Source organism: Aristolochia californica, unplaced genomic scaffold (genome assembly GCF_029961685.1).
Source record: "Aristolochia californica isolate CCGP_79_NKW_82.1479 unplaced genomic scaffold, dmAriCali1.0.hap1 SCAF_16, whole genome shotgun sequence".
Classification (NCBI taxonomy): domain Eukaryota; kingdom Viridiplantae; phylum Streptophyta; class Magnoliopsida; order Piperales; family Aristolochiaceae; genus Aristolochia; species Aristolochia californica.
The window spans coordinates 13119792-13137739 of NW_027181837.1; the positions used below are offsets into that span (position 1 = coordinate 13119792).

The window sequence follows — 17948 nt, forward strand, 5'->3', positions numbered from 1 at the left end:
CCACCGCAACAATGGAAATATCCACCCTTGCGGCGGCCAAGAGTGTCCCAAAAATGGCTGGAACCGATGCTGAAAGACCAATGCCTCCAGGAGGAACAAGGCAAGTGGTATGGAACTTTGCACAAGCTGAACCCCTGTCTGATGTAAGGCATATAATGTATGAAGGTACCACATTAATAAGAGCATGAGAATCAACATGCTGGCCAGCTTGAAACGACTGAAATGGATGCTTCTCAGGAACCCTGCACCCAGCTCTGCGCGTGATTCTTCTTAGCAATTCAGCATTCATGTTGCAAGCGACATCGATCCCACCAAGCCAAAATGCATAATATAAAGGACCTGCCTTGTGGTGTCAACCTAGAAAACCCCCATCCATAGCCTGCCTCTGCAACCACCAATCTAACAGCATTGGCACATCAATTATGAAAGACGATGGGAGTTTAGAGACAATATCATCTTCAATAAATCCCAGCAGCTGAAGAACAGCCACTACACAAGATGCCACACCACCCGGAGATTCTGAGCCAGGAAAGATAGATTCCATTGCCTGTGCTCCGTTCAGTCCACTCCAAGCATCTAACATAAAACAGATGGCCGCTGCACAAGATACAAACCTGAGGTCTTTCTCTGCCCCATTATGAGTGGGCATAAGACTTCCATCTTGCTTCTAAAGACTGGGCATAGATATCACAATTGACTTATAGTCAATACTCTGCAGATCAGAGTCATCAACTGGGCACGCTGGTAAGGATAAAACCCAGTTGACAACACCATTCATGTCGGCTCGAGCCAGTACGCCACGGATGTCAAGATCCATAATGGGAAAATAGGCAAGAGGAACACGATTGATTTCTTGGTCCTGGTACTGCCAAGGGAGTGTATCCAGGATCATATCCAGGTAAAAATTACGACGGTCTTTGTCGAAGAAGCAAGGAGAAAAATCATTTTGCGGTTTCTCAGCCCATCTAAACACCCGCAATGCCATTGGAGAGGTTTTTCTGAAAAAAATCAGGGGACTTGTGGTAAGAGAAATTGCGAAGAAGGTTGGTGAAAAAACTTACAGCAAGAATTATGCAAGTCGTGATCCATTTCGGCCTCCGAGAGAGAGAGTGAGAGTCGGCAGCACGATGGTTGCAATTGCATATTGGGGCCTATTGTTCCTGAATTCGCAGGAACTATTGGAAGATGGGCTCAAGCCCATGAGCTTAAGACAAGAATCCCACACGTCAAAGGAGTGGCATATGTGTAAAATATGGTACTTTCCATAAAGATAACATAGAAGTGTAAATATGTGTTCCTTTTATGCCTTTTTTTATCAAGTTGTAGCCCTAAGGGCATTGTAAAACTATAAATAAAGGCATTGGCTAAGAGGTAGGGCATTGAAGCACTCTCCTCTCTTTCCAAAAATTCGTCCAGCTCTCATTTTTTTTTTTGACACAACCCTCTTCTCCCTTAATCCAAACTCTCTCCTTCCTTGTTCTTCTTCTTCTCTTCTCCTTCTCTCTTCTTCTTCTTCTTCTTTCCTGTTGATCTAAAGTTCCTTTCATGAGATCCTAAATTCTACATGGTATCAGAGTAGGTACTCATATGTGGGCCTATACCTAAAAATTATCTACTTGTAGAGCCCAAAAGAAGGCCTTCACCTAAAACTATCCACTTGTAGAGCCACAAAAGAGGGCCTACACCTAAACTGCCCTCTCCTAAATTATCCACTTGTAGAGCCACAAAAAGATGGTCTACACGTGAGTGGGAGTGTTGAATGGCACAAGCGGACAAGGAGTAGTAGAAGGACAAGTCCATCCTGGAGGAGCATCATAGGAGGAGTAGAAGGGGGTGTCCTCAAAGAAAGTCACATCCCTAGAGATAAACATCCTCCAAAGGGTAGGATTGTAACAGACATAACCTTTCTGGGTGCGAGAGTACCCCAAAAAAATGCACCTCATAGACCGAGGATCAAGTTTATTTTTATGTGGGGATGTAACATGAACAAAACACGTACATCCAAACACTTTCAAAGGAAGAGAAAAAGGATCTTCACCATTAAATAACTCAGAGCAAGGAGTTTAGGATCTCTCTTCATGGAGTTATTATGAAATCTGTTCAAGAAGTTGTAAAAGGAGTTCAGTCATGAAGAGATAAGTTCATGCTCTTCTTATTTACGTTTTTTTTTTTTTCCTTTTCTTATTTACATACTCTTTTTTACTGTTTTTCTTTACTTCTTGAATTTTGAGCCACATCAAGTCAAGATAAATCTTTATATGTTGTAAAGATTTATTTCTATGACTAAATTGATGTTATAATCTTGACTCCTTGTAAATCAATTACAAGAGTGATCAAGATCATTTGTTGTTTGCATCTTATTAAGATTGATGGGTGAAATTCAATTACCTTTATGTAATTTGGATCCATCTCATTTGAGGTAGAATTCCAGCACATGTTGTTGTATCTTCTCCTACTTAAAGTTGCTCATGGGTTTTTGTTATGTTGTTGGATGCCCATTATATGTTTGATGAAATTCCAACAGTCATTGGAGTTATTATGAAATATGTTCAAGAAGTTGTAAAAGGAGTTCAGTCATGAAGAGATAAGTTCATGCTCTTCTTATTTATGTTTTTTTTTTCCTTTTCTTATTTACATACTCTTTTTTAATTTTTTTCTTTACTTCTTGAATTTTGAGTCACATCAAGTCAAGATAAATCTTTATATGTTGTAAAGATTTATTTCTATGACTAAATTGATGTTATAATCTTGACTCCTTGTAAATCAATTACAAGAGTGATCAAGATCATTTGTTGTTTGCATCTTATTAAGATTGATGGGTGAAATTCAATTACCTTTATGTAATTTGGATCCATCTCATTTGAGGTAGAATTCCAGTACATGTTGTTGTATCTTCTCCTACTTAAAGTTGCTCATGGGTTTTTGTTATGTTTTTGGATGCCCATTATATGTTTGATGAAATTCCAGCAGTCATTTACCCTTTGTAGTTCCGTTTTTTCTTAACTTCAACAATTGAATTTTTTTTTACGTTGAAGTCTCCCATGAGCTAAAGATAAATCTCTTCCAAGTGTCTTGGTTTGCTGTTAAATCTTCTCTAAATTTTTGTCTATTGATCGTTTGTGTTGGAGTTTGGATTAAGGACTAATAGGTTGCATCTACTTTCTTCTCTTTGTTCTTATGAATACAAGAGAAGTTGAGTGATGGCTGGATGTTATTATCACTTTCTAAAGGCACAAATTTGTTGATAATTTGGTGCTTGCCCTCGTGAAAGAAATTGGTTCTTGTTCTCTTTTGTTGGTGACTGATTTGGTCTACGGGTTCTTCAAATTACATTGAGTAATTGTTCTTTGAAGAAGGCCTTTTCCCTTGACCTCCATAACCTCATCATGGAGATTGGATACAATACTAATAAGAGTGATATACTCCGTATTACTACAATTCCACTTAGAGGTCTCTCTAATTACATGAGCTGGTCACAATCGGTTCAGAGGGTTCTTATTACTCATGACCTCTTGAGCCACGTTGTTAACTTTCCTCCTCCGATTGATGAAGAAGATGCGTCCTACCACAAGTGGGTTAAGGATGATAACATGGTGATAAGTTGGCTCATTAATAGCATGGAAGAGCAGGTGGCCAACAATGTGGTCCACTTGGAAACCGCCAAGAACATATGGGACACTTGTGCCAAGCTTTACTCAAGCACTGCTTCATTAAAAATATATATATGATGCCTTACAAAACATGCTGCATACGAAACATGGAGATAATATTCACAAATTTTTGGCACGGTTTCGAGGTCTTTTTTAGGAATGGAAACTAGCTCAGCCATATTCCACTGATATTTTCATTCAAGAACGACAAAGAGAAGCTTTGGCAGCAGCCATTTGCTTATCGAATATTAAACCATACCTTGAGGTGGCCAAAACTCAGCTTCTAAGTTCTTCTGCTCTTCCATCCTTCGATGATATTAGTGCCACATTACTTCGGATACCAGATCCATCCCCTCCTTCTCCTATTGATGCTCCATTGGTGGTGTTCTCTGGCAATCGGGGAACATCTTCCTCACCCCGAGGACGGGTCATAAACATGAGAGGGGGTCGAACTATGAGAGGGGCAGAAAATAGAGGTGGTAGAACGGGTCAGAATTCTTTCCGTACTGAGCCTCAACTTTGCACTTATTGTGGCTGTCAGAACCACCTTGTAGCATCATGCTGGAAACTTCATGGCAAGCCTGATTGGGCCATAGCTAACCCAGTCTCGATTAACGTTGAGAAAAATGAAGATAAGGCTGAATCATCATTCGGAAATGTGACTCTTACAGTTGAGGACTATGCTGCATTTCAGAAAATGAAGTCCTTCATGGAATCATCTATTCCCTCATCATCTACTGCTGCCACTACTATTGCCTCAAGTATGCTTTCTTCCTCTTCTTCCTCTTCCTCTTGGATCATCGACTCCGGGGCCTCCGAACATCTATCAGGTAACAAACACTTGTTGCAGTCCTTATCTCCTTGTTATCCTCATAAATTTGTTACTATTGCTGATGGTACCCAAACCAAGGTTCTTGGAAAAGGTTCCTCCTCTCTTACTTCATCTATTCCCCTTCAAGATGTTTTGTTTGTTCCTCAATTTCCTTTAAATTTTCTCTCAGTTAGTCAATTGACCAAACAATTAAATTTCTCTATCACCTTCTCACTGTCTTCTTGTGTCTTTCAGGATCTCACTACGAAGCGGGTGACTGGTGGTGGCCATGAAAAGGGGGGTTTGTACTATTTCACTCTTCCACCATTAACTACATAATCATCCACTACATCTGAGGCCCAACTTTGGCACAACCGACTTGGTCATCCGTCTACCCCTTCACTTCGTGCTTTGGTTCCATCTTTAAAAGGACTTTCTAATTTCAGTTGTGAGGTTTGTCAATTAAGTAAACATGTCAAGAGTACATATTCTCCTCGTCTTACAACTACAAGTACTGCTCCGTTTGAGCTAATACATTTTGATGTATGGGGCCCTTTATGTGTCTCAAATATTTCCAAAGTTAAATATTTTGTCATTTTTGTTGATGATTTTACTCGAGTGACTTGGTTATATCTATTTAAAGAGTTTTCCAAAATTATTCCTTTGTTTAAGAATTTTCATGCTATGGTCTTGACACAATTTGGGAAGAAAATTCAAACCCTTAGATCTGATAATGCTAAGGAATACATGTCTCATGACCTCAAATCATTTTGTGAGAGTAATGGGCATATTCATCAAACATCATGTGCCTATACTCCTCAAAAAAATGGTGTTTCTGGAAGGAAGAATCGTCATCTTCTTGAAGTTGCTCGGGGCCTCCTCTACTCCATGAAGGTAGCCTATTTCTATTGGCCTCATGCTATACTTACAACATGCTTTCTCATTAATAGGTAACCTTCATCAGTCCTTCATCATAAAACTCCTTACTCTGTGTTATTTAATGGTGAAGATCCTTTTTATCTTCCTTTGAAAGTGTTTGATGTAGGTGTTTTGTTCATGTTATATTCTCACATAAAAATAAACTTGATCCTCGGTCTATGAGGTGCATTTTTTTGGGGTACTCTCACACCCATAAAGGTTATGTCTGTTACAATCCTACCCTAGGTTTTTATAAAAAGGGGTCCATGAATCTGCATTGTGATAATCAAGCAGCCATTCATATCACTTCAAATCCAGTTTTTCATGAAAGAACTAAACATATTGAGGTGGATTGTCATTTTATACGGGAGAAGCTTCAAGTAGGAATCATCTCTCTCAAACATGTGTCATCTCAAGAGCAAGCAACTGATATTCTCACTAAACCCGTTACATCTAAAATCCTATCGTTTATTTGCGGCAAGCTGGGTATTTATGATGTCTTTTCTCCTCCAGCTTGAGGGGGAGTGTTGGAATATGGGCTCAAGCCCACGAGCTCAAGACAAGAAGCCCACACATCAAAGGAGTGGCATATGTGTAAAATATGGTACTTCCCATAAAGATGGTATAGAAGTGTAAATATGTGTTCCTTTTATGCCTTTTTGTTTTATCAAGTTGTAACCCTAAGGGCATTGTAAAACTATAAATAAAGGTATTGGCTAAGAGGTAGGGCATTGAAGCACTCTCCTCTCTTTCCACAAATTCATCTAGCCCTGATTTTTCTTTTTGACGCAACCCTCTTCTCCCTTAATCCAAACTCTCTCCTTCCTTGTTCTTCTTCTTCTCTTCTCCTTCTCTCTTCTTCTTCTTCTTCTTTCTTGTTGATCTAAAGTTCCTTTCATGAGATCCTAAATTCTACAGGAACCATGATTCTGAGACCGAACTGCATTGTCTCGTTAATTTCATCTTCTGCCCCAGCAACCATTTCCAAATCGAAATTAAATTCTTTGGATTTTTTTGGTTGTCAGTTCGTAGACACCGGCAATGGTGCTCGTCTGTAATTTTCAAGCCCCTTGCCAACAGCTAGCCCGTCAATCCTGAGTGGTTGCCAACGGCGAACAGAATGAAGGAGTGGCCGAAATTTCGAACATGGTTGCTGAATGACGAACATGTGGTTTGGTTTCGCCAGAGCATAGTGGATCGGCAGATTTGAGGTCGCCTAGCTGTCTGATTTTGGACGCTCGGGAAGTGTTTCTGAGACAGCGAACTCTCGGGTTTCCGGCTTCGTTTGTTCGGGAGGACGTATGGCGTCCAATGAAAAAATATTTGATGGTAAACCCCCTTCCGATTTTGCTGACGAAGTTTGGGGGAAGGATGCTTCCCATATTGGACATGCGGAGTCTCCAATTTTGGATGTCGCCGCCACTGAAGAGACAGAGGCCTGTCCAATTTAGTGCTTCGTTGAATTCACCGATTTCGTTGCTGCGGTACTAGACCGATTAGAAAAAAGTTGAGCAATTTGTGCATCCAGTCGAAGAATGCATTGACAAACAGCCTCCTCGAGAGAAGATGAATCGTCGCTGATGTTCCGCTCTGATACGAAGTTGGTATGCCCCATTTCCATGGACCGATTCACCCGACGATCTTCTCCTGGTTCCTGATTGAAATACGATTGAAATGATGGGTTGAAGCTCCTGGGATCCCGGATTGGATACAGGGGCTCGTAGGTAGGGTACCGTAACCCATAGGGAGACATGGTGAGGAAGAGGAAGATGAACAGGCGTTAGGAAGATGAACGGATGTGATGCATGTTCATCTTCCTCTTCCTCACCATGTCTCCCTACTGGTTACGGTACCCTGCCTACGAGCCCCTGTATCCGATCCGGGATCCCAGGAGCTTCAACCCATCGTTTCAATCGTATTTCAATCAGGAACCGAGAGAAGATCGTCGGGTGAATCGATCCATGGAAATGGGGCATACCAACTTGGTATCAGAGCGGGACACCGGCAATGATTCATCTACTCTCAAGGAGGCTGTTCGTCAATGCGTTCTTCGACTGGATGCACAAATTGCTCAACTTTTTGCTAATCGGTCTAGTACCGCAGCTATGAAATAGGTGAATTGAGCGAAGCACGAAATCGAACAGGCCTCTATCTCTCCAACGGCAGCGACATCTAAAATTGGAGACTCCGCATGTACAATATTGGAAGCATCCTTCCCCCACCTAGCCAATACTACCCAAAAGACCAGCCTATTAGGAGCGGAAGACATAGGTACTTAACCCAGGACCATAACATCACATTCCACCTTCGCGAGTCGACGACCACGGCAGCGCAACAACACTGGCCCGACCACGATAATACCTAGATGCGACCTACCAGTATTTTAATCCAGCTTTTGCGCCCGTGCAACGACATTGGCCCGACCCAGACCTTATCACAAGGTAATCTGGCCTTTGCGTGTCCCGAGACTCGAACTCGTGACGTGAGAGCCCACTCTGATACCAAATATTAAGCACCTAGCCAATACTACCCAAAAAACCGGCCTGTTAGGAGCGGAAGACATAGGTACTTAACCCAAGACCATAACAGCTACCAGGGTTGAAAACTATAAATAACAGTTTATGTGAAGGCTATATTTTTGGCAAGAAGAAAAGGGTTAGCTTTTATAAGGCTGGGAAACTAGCACAAGACAACAAAATTGGAGTTAGTTCACACAGATGTGTGGGGACCTTCAACTGTAACTTGCCTTGGTGGTTCTAACTACTATGTGAAATTATATATGATGCAAGCAGAAAGGTATGAGTCAATTTTCGGAAAAAATAAATCCAATGTCTTTGATACCTTCAAGAGATGGAGAGCAATGGTTGAGAATGAGACAGATTTGAAGGTGAAGTGCCTACTATCAGATAATGGGGGAGAATACATAGATAATGATTTCAAGCGGTACTGTGCTGATAATGGAATCAAGATGAAGAAGACCATTCCTGGAAAACCTCAACAGAATGGTGTGGCTGAGATAATGAACAGAACTTTGAACAAGCGTGCTAGAAGCTTGAGATTACATGTGGGATTGCCAAAGATGTTCTAGTCTGAGGCTTTAGCACTGCTGCCTATTTGATCAACAGAGGTCCCTCACATTGGATTGCAAAATACCAGAAGAGATCTGTAGCGACAAAGAGGTAAACCTTTCTTTCTTGAAAGTGTTTGGTTGTGTTTCTTATATTCTCACATTGCTTTTGATGCTAGAAGTAAACTTGATGCCAAATCTAAATTATGTTTCTTTCTTGGCTATGGAGGTACCGAGTTTGGTTATCGCTTCTGGGATGACCAAAGTTGTAAGGTTATCAAGTGATAGGATGTGATCTTCAATGAAGATGTATTGTATAAAGATAGGTTGAGAACAAAGTTTGAGAGCACAAGTGATGAAGCCAAGAAACCTGAAATAATTCACTTGAGAGATCTTCCAGCTATTGAGATGGAAATATTGCTCAAAAAGACTAGGAGAACATACCCCCATAAGTAAATTAGAATATTCATGTGACTGAACTCAGGAGATCTGCCAGAACTAGCAGACCAACACAGAGGTACTCCCCTGCACTGAATTATATTTTGTTGATTGATAAAGGTGAACGTGAGAGTTATGAGGAAGACGTGCAAGTTGATGAATCAACCAAGTGGGAGTTGGCCATGTGGGATGAGATGGATTCATTGTTATTCAATCAGAAATGGGAGTTGACCGAGCTACCAAAAGGAAAGAAGGACTTGTAGAATAAATGGGTGTACTGAATAAAAGACAAACATGATGGCAGCAAGTGGTACAAGGAAAGACTGGTGGTAAAGGGATTTCAACAAAAAAGAAGGCATTGACTACACTGAGATTTTCTCTCCAGTAGTGAAATTGACTACTATTAGAACAGTACTTGGACTAGTGGCAAATGAAGACTTTCACTTAGAGCAGTTGGATGTAAAGACAGCCTTTCTTCATGGTGATTTGGAGGAAGAAATTTACATGATGCAGCCACAGGGTTTCAAAGCGCAAGGAAAGGAGAATATGGTGTGCAACCTTCAAAAGATCATGTATGGTCCTAAACAAATTCCAAGACAATGGTATAAGGAGTTTTATACCTTTATTAGTAATGGTTTCTTGAGGTGCCAGGCAAATCATTGTTGTTATGTGAAGAAGTTTGATGACTCCTACATCATTCTACTGCTATATGTTGATGACATGTTGATAGTAGGTGCTTGCAAACAAGAAATAGATAAATTAAAAAGGGAGTTATCGAAGAAGTTTGCAATGAAGGATTTGGGTGCTGCAAAACAAATCCTTGGGATGAGGATTACTAGAGATATTGATGTTTTGAAACTTTCACAAGAAGAATATGTGAAGAAGGTGCTGAGTAAATTCAACATGAATGATGCAAAACCAATGAGTACTCCTATGGCTAGTCACTTTAGGCTATCTATGGAGCAGCCACATTTTACAAAGCAGGAGCGAGCCAACATGGCCAATGTGCCTTATGTTTCTCCTATTGGCAATATCATGTATGCCACGGTGTGTACTAGACCATACATAGCTCATACAGTGGAAGTTTTGAGCAGATATATGAGTTATCCAGGTAAACAACAATGGGAAGCATTGAAGTCAATTCTCAGGTATTTGAGAGGCACTGTAGACTCAACCTTATGTTTTAGAATGTTAGAGTTGGGATTATAGGGTTATGTAGATGCTGACATGGCTGGAGACACGAATACAGGAAAATTACCACTAGATATGTATACAAATTGGGTGGTAAAGCAGTTATTTGGGTCTCAAAAATGCAAAAGATAGTTGCTCTCACTACTGAGTCAGAATATGTTGCCATAACCAAAGCCATCAAAGAGATCGTATGGTTGCAGTCTTTCTAGGAAGAATTAGGTCTCAAGCATGGGAAGAATGTGTTGTATTGTGATATTCAAAGTGTTATTCATTTAGCAAAGAATCCTAATTATCATGCCAGAACAAAACACATACAGGTGAGTTATCACTTCATCAGATCGGCTCTGGAGGATGGACTCTTAGCACTCTAGAAGATTCAAGGGAGATAGAATCCAGCTAATATGTTGACAAAGACTTTTATGATAAAAAAACTGAAGATGTGTTCCACTTCAGTTGGACTTCTCTTTGAGGATTGAGAAGATATTGCCACTGTAGAGGAGATATTGATGATGAATTAGTCTCTAAGTGGGAGATTGTTAAGTTGTGGAGCCTAATTAACGCCATACGCTGAGCTGCTCGTAGATCGACCTGCACGGTCAAGTCATCGTGGGGGTTGGCAGGGGGCAGAAAGCCCCCCTCCCGGGGATTCGAGGCAGAGCCCGCGTGTTAAGCACCTAACCAATACGACCCAAAAGACCGACCTATCAGGAGCGGAAGACATAGGTACTTAACCCAGGACCATAACATCTCATCCACCGTCATGAGGCCGACGCCCATGGCGGCCTACACTAGAGACGGCCCACTTCTGACGATGGCCCAAAGGTGCGGGAAAACACTCAGGTCACCCCTTCCGCTTATAGCGATGGCCCATGGTGTGGGAACACACTCTGGTCACCCCTTCCGCTAGGTCGCCCCCTCCACCCACGGCTACACATTTCCTCACGCCGCTTGCAGCACACGGCAATCGAACCTGCGACGTAGCGCTAGCTTTGATACCAAATGTTAAGCACCTAGCCAATACTACCTAAAAGACCGCCCTGTCAGGAGCAGAAGACATAGGTACTTAACCCAGGACCATAACACCGTGTCCGATCTTGATATATTTATTGTTGTTTCATTAAGGGTAGTTTGGGAATTTTACTCTTGTATCGCGGTTGCCCTAATTTTCTCTTTATTATTAGGGTTTGATCATCTTAATGTGAGGAGCATCTTTAGTTTCAGCCCGAGAGGTTAGAGAGAAACACCTATAAGTGTGTGATATCTCTTGTACACTATTTCATCTTCATAGTGGATTACTGCAGTGGCAGAAGACAGGACGTAGTCTCACCTTGAGGCAAACCTATATAAATCTTATTATTTGTTTTGATGGTTGCATTTCTTTTCTTCCACGATTATTATTTTTGCTCTCATTAGTTTGGAATTAGGGCGTCTAATTCCTAACATTGAGTACAATCACCCCATAAAAGCATAGAGTATTTTCAGTTGGTCAAAGATCTGAATGTACTTGCGAAAAAGGGCTCAAACTAAGTTTCTCAAATTGAGAAGGACATGAAACTTCCATGATGTTTTCTACTTAAAAACTTCACTTGTAAAGATGAAATTGGCTTTAGAGAATAAACTAGTGACTATTATGTGCTCAGGGAACCATGCCCCAACCGATTGTGACATTGAAGAGCATGATTTGATGAAGTATGCATTGCTCAAATAAGAGTTGAATTTGTTAAAGACCTTCTTTTTAATAGCTGAGCCATATGGATTATGCTTGATATTAAAAATCCATCTACTTCCCACAAGTCTTTTGCCACTAGGTAAAGAAGTCAAGCCACTAGGTATGCTTGATTATGATACGTAGCTTTCATTTTTTCTTTCATTTCATTTTTTCTTTCATTGCAGCACTCCATCTTGGTGATTCATAGCCTCAATATGATCCTTGGAAATGGGAAATGAAGAAAAAGAAGCAAAAAAGGTGAAGCGCTCTTTGGAGAGTCAGTGAGTAGAAACAAAAGTGATAAATGGATTTTAGCTTTGAGGCATTGGAAGGAATGCATAACCAAGACACTTTTTGAATAGCTATGGAATGACTATCAAAGGGACAGATATGGACACTAACCTCTAAGTTGGAAAACTGAGCAAGGGAATGATAAGCTAGTGGTGAAGAAGGAAGAGGTGGTGGCTGCTCTGGAAGCTCAAATAAATGCTGATCCAATGGCTCAACAGGTCAGGGCATCTCTATAGACTTTTGAAAACCAGAGGTGAATGAGCCTCGGAATAGAATTGTTGTTCTTTAAAAAATATCAAATCAGTACACAAAAATTCTCATACACAGAAGGACTATATCACACATACCTTTTTTTCTTTTTTCTTTTTGCTGAACATTTTAGAGATATACACTTTAAGGATTTAGTTTTTCCTGACAAGATGTTATATGAACAAAACACACACCCAAAAATCGAGCTGGAAAGGTAAAAGGTTGTTTACGGATAAAATAGAGTAAAATGAAGTCGTATGCCCAAGAACGGTGGAGGGCTTGCAATTAATAAAAAATCAAAGCATTCTTCACATCATATGGCCTGTAAAATGGAGAGTCATTCATAGACAATAAAAGAGCACGGGCAACCTTTAATTGGACATTTATTTTTCCTCTTAGCTATAGATTTTTCATGAGGTGTATAAGGAGATGTAGTTTGATGTACCATGACCTTCTTTTGACTGGATTGTTGAAAACCTAACAAGGTAGATTCCACCAAGCTTGCATGAGCAAGTGGGACCCACCATGAGGATGAGGGATGACTTGATTAGTCATCACACGAGCTGGCATGAGTTGGAAAAGTTTAAGATCAAGTAAGACTACCACAAGCAGGCTGTCTTATCTCATAAGTTGGAAGATTAAGTGGGACTTATAGAAGCTGGTTGGAAGATCAAGGACTCCTGAGGAGAGTCACGAGATGGTTAGAAGGTCTAGTGGGTCCCTCAAGATAGCCACAAGCTAGCCTCTTATCCTAAAGGTCACGTCCTCATAAGGAGTTAGTATTTGAGTTATGTTAGGCTTCTAGTTTACTTTGAATTATCTTACCATGGTAGGCTTATCTTTAAGAGTTAGAGATTGAATGTAATTAGGAGAATGAAGTGTAATTATACATGGATTCTACCACATCCTCTACTATAAATAGAGGAAATTGTACATGGATTATAAGGAACAAAGGAGTTTAAGTTTTCCCCTTTCACGTGAAGAACTCTTCTCTTGCTTAACCTCTCTCTTTTCTTTTTCCGTTTTCTCTTCTCCTCCTTACCCGAGAGCACTCTCTCTCCTATATCTTTTTTCTCCCTCTTTCTTTTTGCTCATGATTTCAGAAAAGGGATCCTAAATTCAACATGTTATCAAAGCATTAAATTTTGGATCCCTACGTCAAAAGGAATGCACTAAAAAGGTATGATCAAAACCACTCATAGAAGGCTCCTTGTGAAGGAATATCAAAAAGCGTGAGATAAGTTCCTTCATTATTTTTATTATTTCATATTACTAGTACGAATTTAGAAGATGATTATGTGAATGTTTTATTTTTCATCTTATGGATATGAATGCCTATCAGTCTAGAAGAAGCTATCAAAGCAGTTTTGTTGGTTTGGAATGTTTTTTTACCGAGACTAGTTCATAAGGAGATTATTGGAAAAATATTTGTGTGGGAACAAGAGTTCCCTGATATAGAAGATTGATATTGAGTCATCTTATGAGTGTTTATTCAGAAATAATCAGAATAATGATCATTTAGCATCAATGCTAAATCTCTCCATTAACAGAGTTAGTTAAAGAACACTACTTGGTTTTTTCTTGATTAATTGGAATTTTTTTTAAATTACCTCTTATGGCTGAAGACAACATGAGTAACAAGAATGATATACTCATAATACTACTATACCCTTACAAGGGGTATCAAATTACATGAGCTGGTCCACATCGGTTCGTCGGTTTCTTATTAATAACAAAAGACCTTCTTGGTCACCTCACCAACCTGGACTACCTATTGATGTAGAGGATATTTTTTATAACAAGTGGTTGAGGAATGATACTTTGGTTATTAGTTGGCTTATAAATAGAATGGAAGAACATGTCTCCAACAATTTTATTCATCTTGGTACTGCTAAAAAAATTTGGGAGACATGTACTAAGTTGTATTCCAGCTCCGACAACTTACACAGGCCATATGATATTCTCCAAAGAATGCTTAACACTAAACAAAGAGAAAATATCCATGAATATTTAGCTAGTTTTAGAGGCCTACCTCCACGGATGTCTCTGTCCAAGACAAACAAAAAGAAACTTTAATCACTGTCATATGGCTCGCAAACATTAAGACGTATCTCAAAGTTGCTAAAAGTCAATTTCTTAGCATTTCAGTTATTCCCACTTTTGATGATGTATGTACTACATTACTTCATATTCCAAACACTTCTTTCTCTACTACTACAGTGCCATCCGCTATGTACTCCGAGCATAGGGGACCATCATCTGACCGTGGCAGAAATTCTAGAGGAGGACGAGGAAGGGGTGGAAGGAATGTTTATGACATAATATATGGGAAAGAATGCACTAAGTGTGGGAAAATTTGATCACACTATAGATACGTGCTATTCAGACAAGGAATGCACTGTTATGGACTCCATAGCATCAAGAGTGGCTAACCGGAGAAGAGAATAGATGGAGTAAACTTGTATTTCAGTACCTTAGGGGTTTAATTGTAATTTGAAGTTCCATAAGGGTCTAATTGTAATTATAGAACCTTTGATGTTTTCCTTGACCTATTTAGGGCGTCAAGTGAAGGAATGAAGACAAGCATTGATCATTAGTCTAAATGAGATCAGGTTCTCTCTCAAAAGAGGCCTAACGTGGGAGCTCCTTTCAAGGCTCACGTCCTTCACCATTGGGCGTTCCAAGAACCCCAAATCCTTCCCTTCCTCATCATTCAATCTGGAAGCTAGAGGAGATCGCCGGGTGACTCGATCCATGGCTAGAGAGCCTAACAATGTGGTATCAGACAGGACCACCCTTGGTGATTCCTCGTCACCTGCAGAAATTCAAAATTTTGTGGAAGAAAACCATGCTGGTCTACAATCTCAAATCAATGGCTTGGAGGGAAAATTCCAGATGTTGCTGTCACGCATGGAGGAAGGCTTCACCCAGCTTTCAGTCCAGATGGCATCCTCCTCACGTCCAGCAGATCCCCTCAACCCTCTTCCAACGCCTCCACCTCCTCCCCTGCGCCAAACACCTCAACCTCGTGGGGGCCTCAATCCAGCCCCTCCTACCGTGCCAAGGTACACAAAGCTTGATTTTCCAACGTATGATGGGTCCTCCGACCCTTTAATGTGGTTGCACAGGTGTGATCATTTCTTTTCCAATCAAGGAACACTGCCCGAAGGCAAGGTTCAATTAGCCGCCTTCCACATGCTCGATGAAGCGCTTATGTGGTTTCATCAATTCAAAAACGAATTCGTGGTCTATGATTGGGAATTTTTCAAAGAAAATTGTATGCTACGGTTTGGTCCTTCGCTTCGTAGCAACCCAGTTGGGGATTTGGTCAATCTAAAACAGCTTGGAACTATAGAACAATATCAGAAATTGTTCCAAGAAAAACTTGCTCGTGCAAGTCATTTGGTCCGACCTGAACTTTATGTCAATTTGTTCACGGCTGGCCTGGTAGAACCCCTTCGCCTAGAAGTGGAATTGGAAGCCCCCACCTCCCTAGCCCACGCCATGAATTTGGCAAGAGCATTGGACACCAAACAGCGCCTCTTCCGTGAGTCCTTAAACAAACGTCCTCCTTGGCAACCTCGCCCACAGCCCCATGGCCCTTATCCCACTCACCCCAGGCCTCCTCCCACCCAACCATCACCACCACAACCAGCCTTTACACCCCCACCTGGCTTTATCAAACGTCTGACAAAAGCAGAAATTGATCAGAGGAGGGCTCAGGGCCTATGTTTCAATTGTGATGAGAAATTCGTCAAGGGCCATCTATGCAAAAGACTATTTTGGGTAGAAATAGAAGACCCCTCAGAGGATGACTTTCAGGAGGATATGGACCAAACCGAGGAGGAAACACCAGAAATCTCCCTCCATGCCATGACCGGCCTGCATAGCAAAAATACCATGCAGGTCCATGCCACCATGAACCATCATATTCTGCTAGCACTCGTGGACTCAGGCAGCACACATAATTTTATAAGCAGCCAGGCAGCACAACAGTTGGGTTTATCACTACAGCAGAAATCAGGAATATCAGTCTCAGTGGCTAATGGTGACAAGGTCACCACCGTGGGGTTCGGTTCAGCAGTGCCCTTTACTATTGAAGGTCACTCCTTTGTAGCAGATTTTTTGGTCATACCGTTGGCTGGGTTTGACCTTGTCTTGGGCATTAAATGGCTACAGCGATTGGGTCCGATCTTATGGGATTTCCAATCCCTGACCATGAGTTTTAACCAGGACACCCATCCGATCACCCTCCATGGCAATAGCGCCCAGAAGCCATGCAGCCTCCACACACTTTCGGTGGATACTTCAAAAGGGGATAACTTAGCTTCATTGTTGGCCGAATATGCTGATTTATTTCAGGCACCTGCCGACCTTCCTCCTATCAGAGAGTGTGATCACAGAATTCGTTTGAAGATGGGCACAGAACCAGTGGTAGTGCATCCCTACCGCTATCCCCATGTGCAAAAAGATGAGATAGAACGTCAATGTCAACAAATGCTACAACAAGGTATTATTCAGCCTAGTCGTTCTCCTTTTTCATCCCCGGTATTGCTGGTAAAGAAATCAGATAAATCTTGGCGCTTTTGTGTGGATTACCGTGACCTCAATGCTCGCACCATCAAAGATAAATTTCCAATTCCAGTGGTCGATGAATTATTGGATGAGTTACACGGCTCTCAATTATTTACAAAGTTGGACTTAAAATCTGGCTACCATCAGATTCGGGTTTATTCAGAGGATATCGAAAAAACTGCCTTCCGCACCCACCATGGTCACTACGAGTTCTTGGTGATGCCATTTGGGCTATCCAATGCCCCGTCCACCTTTCAAGCGCTTATGAACCAGGTATTTCGCCCTTTCTTACGGAAGCATGTCTTAGTTTTTTTTGACGATATACTGGTCTATAGCAAAACTTGGGCAGCACACTTGCATCAATTGAGACAGGTTTTCACCATTCTCCGAGCACACCATTTATTTCTCAATCATGCCAAATGTGACTTTGCCACATCCGAAGTAGCTTATTTGGGGCATGTGATATCAGCATCCGGGGTGAAACCAGACTTCAGCAAGATACAATCGGTGATGGATTGGCCCACACCTCACACCGTTACTGCTTTGAAAGGGTTCCTTGGTCTCGCAGGGTATTATAGAAAATTTATCAAAGACTACGGTCACCTGGCAGCACCATTGCATAATTTACTGAAGAAACATGCCTTTCAGTGGTCTCAGTTGGCAGACTCCTCATTTAACAACTTAAAACAGGCATTAGCGTCAGCACCAGTTCTCCAATTGCCCAACTTTGCCGAACATTTCATCATAGAATGTGATGCATCCAGGGGAGGGATTGGTGCCGTCTTGCAGCAACAGGGTCACCCCATTGCCTATTTCAGCCGCCATCTCGCTCCTCACCATCACAAGTTAGCCACGTATGAAAGAGAACTTATCGGTTTGGCCAAAGCTGTGCAGCATTGGAGGCCGTATCTGTGGGGCAGACCTTTTGTGATCCGGACAGACCACTGTAGCCTCAAATATTTATTGGAGCAGCGCCTTACTACCTCCCCACAACAACATTGGCTCAGCAAATTAATGGGATTCGATTTTCAGGTGGAATACAAACCGGGT

At 41.3% G+C, this 17948-nt stretch overlaps 1 pseudogene; it reads right to left on the reverse strand.

Moving 5' to 3' along the window:
- Positions 1-352: 352 nt before the first annotated feature.
- On the reverse strand, positions 353-985 carry LOC137952615 (geranylgeranyl transferase type-1 subunit beta-like; annotated as a pseudogene).
- Between the last annotated feature and the right edge of the window lie 16963 nt (positions 986-17948).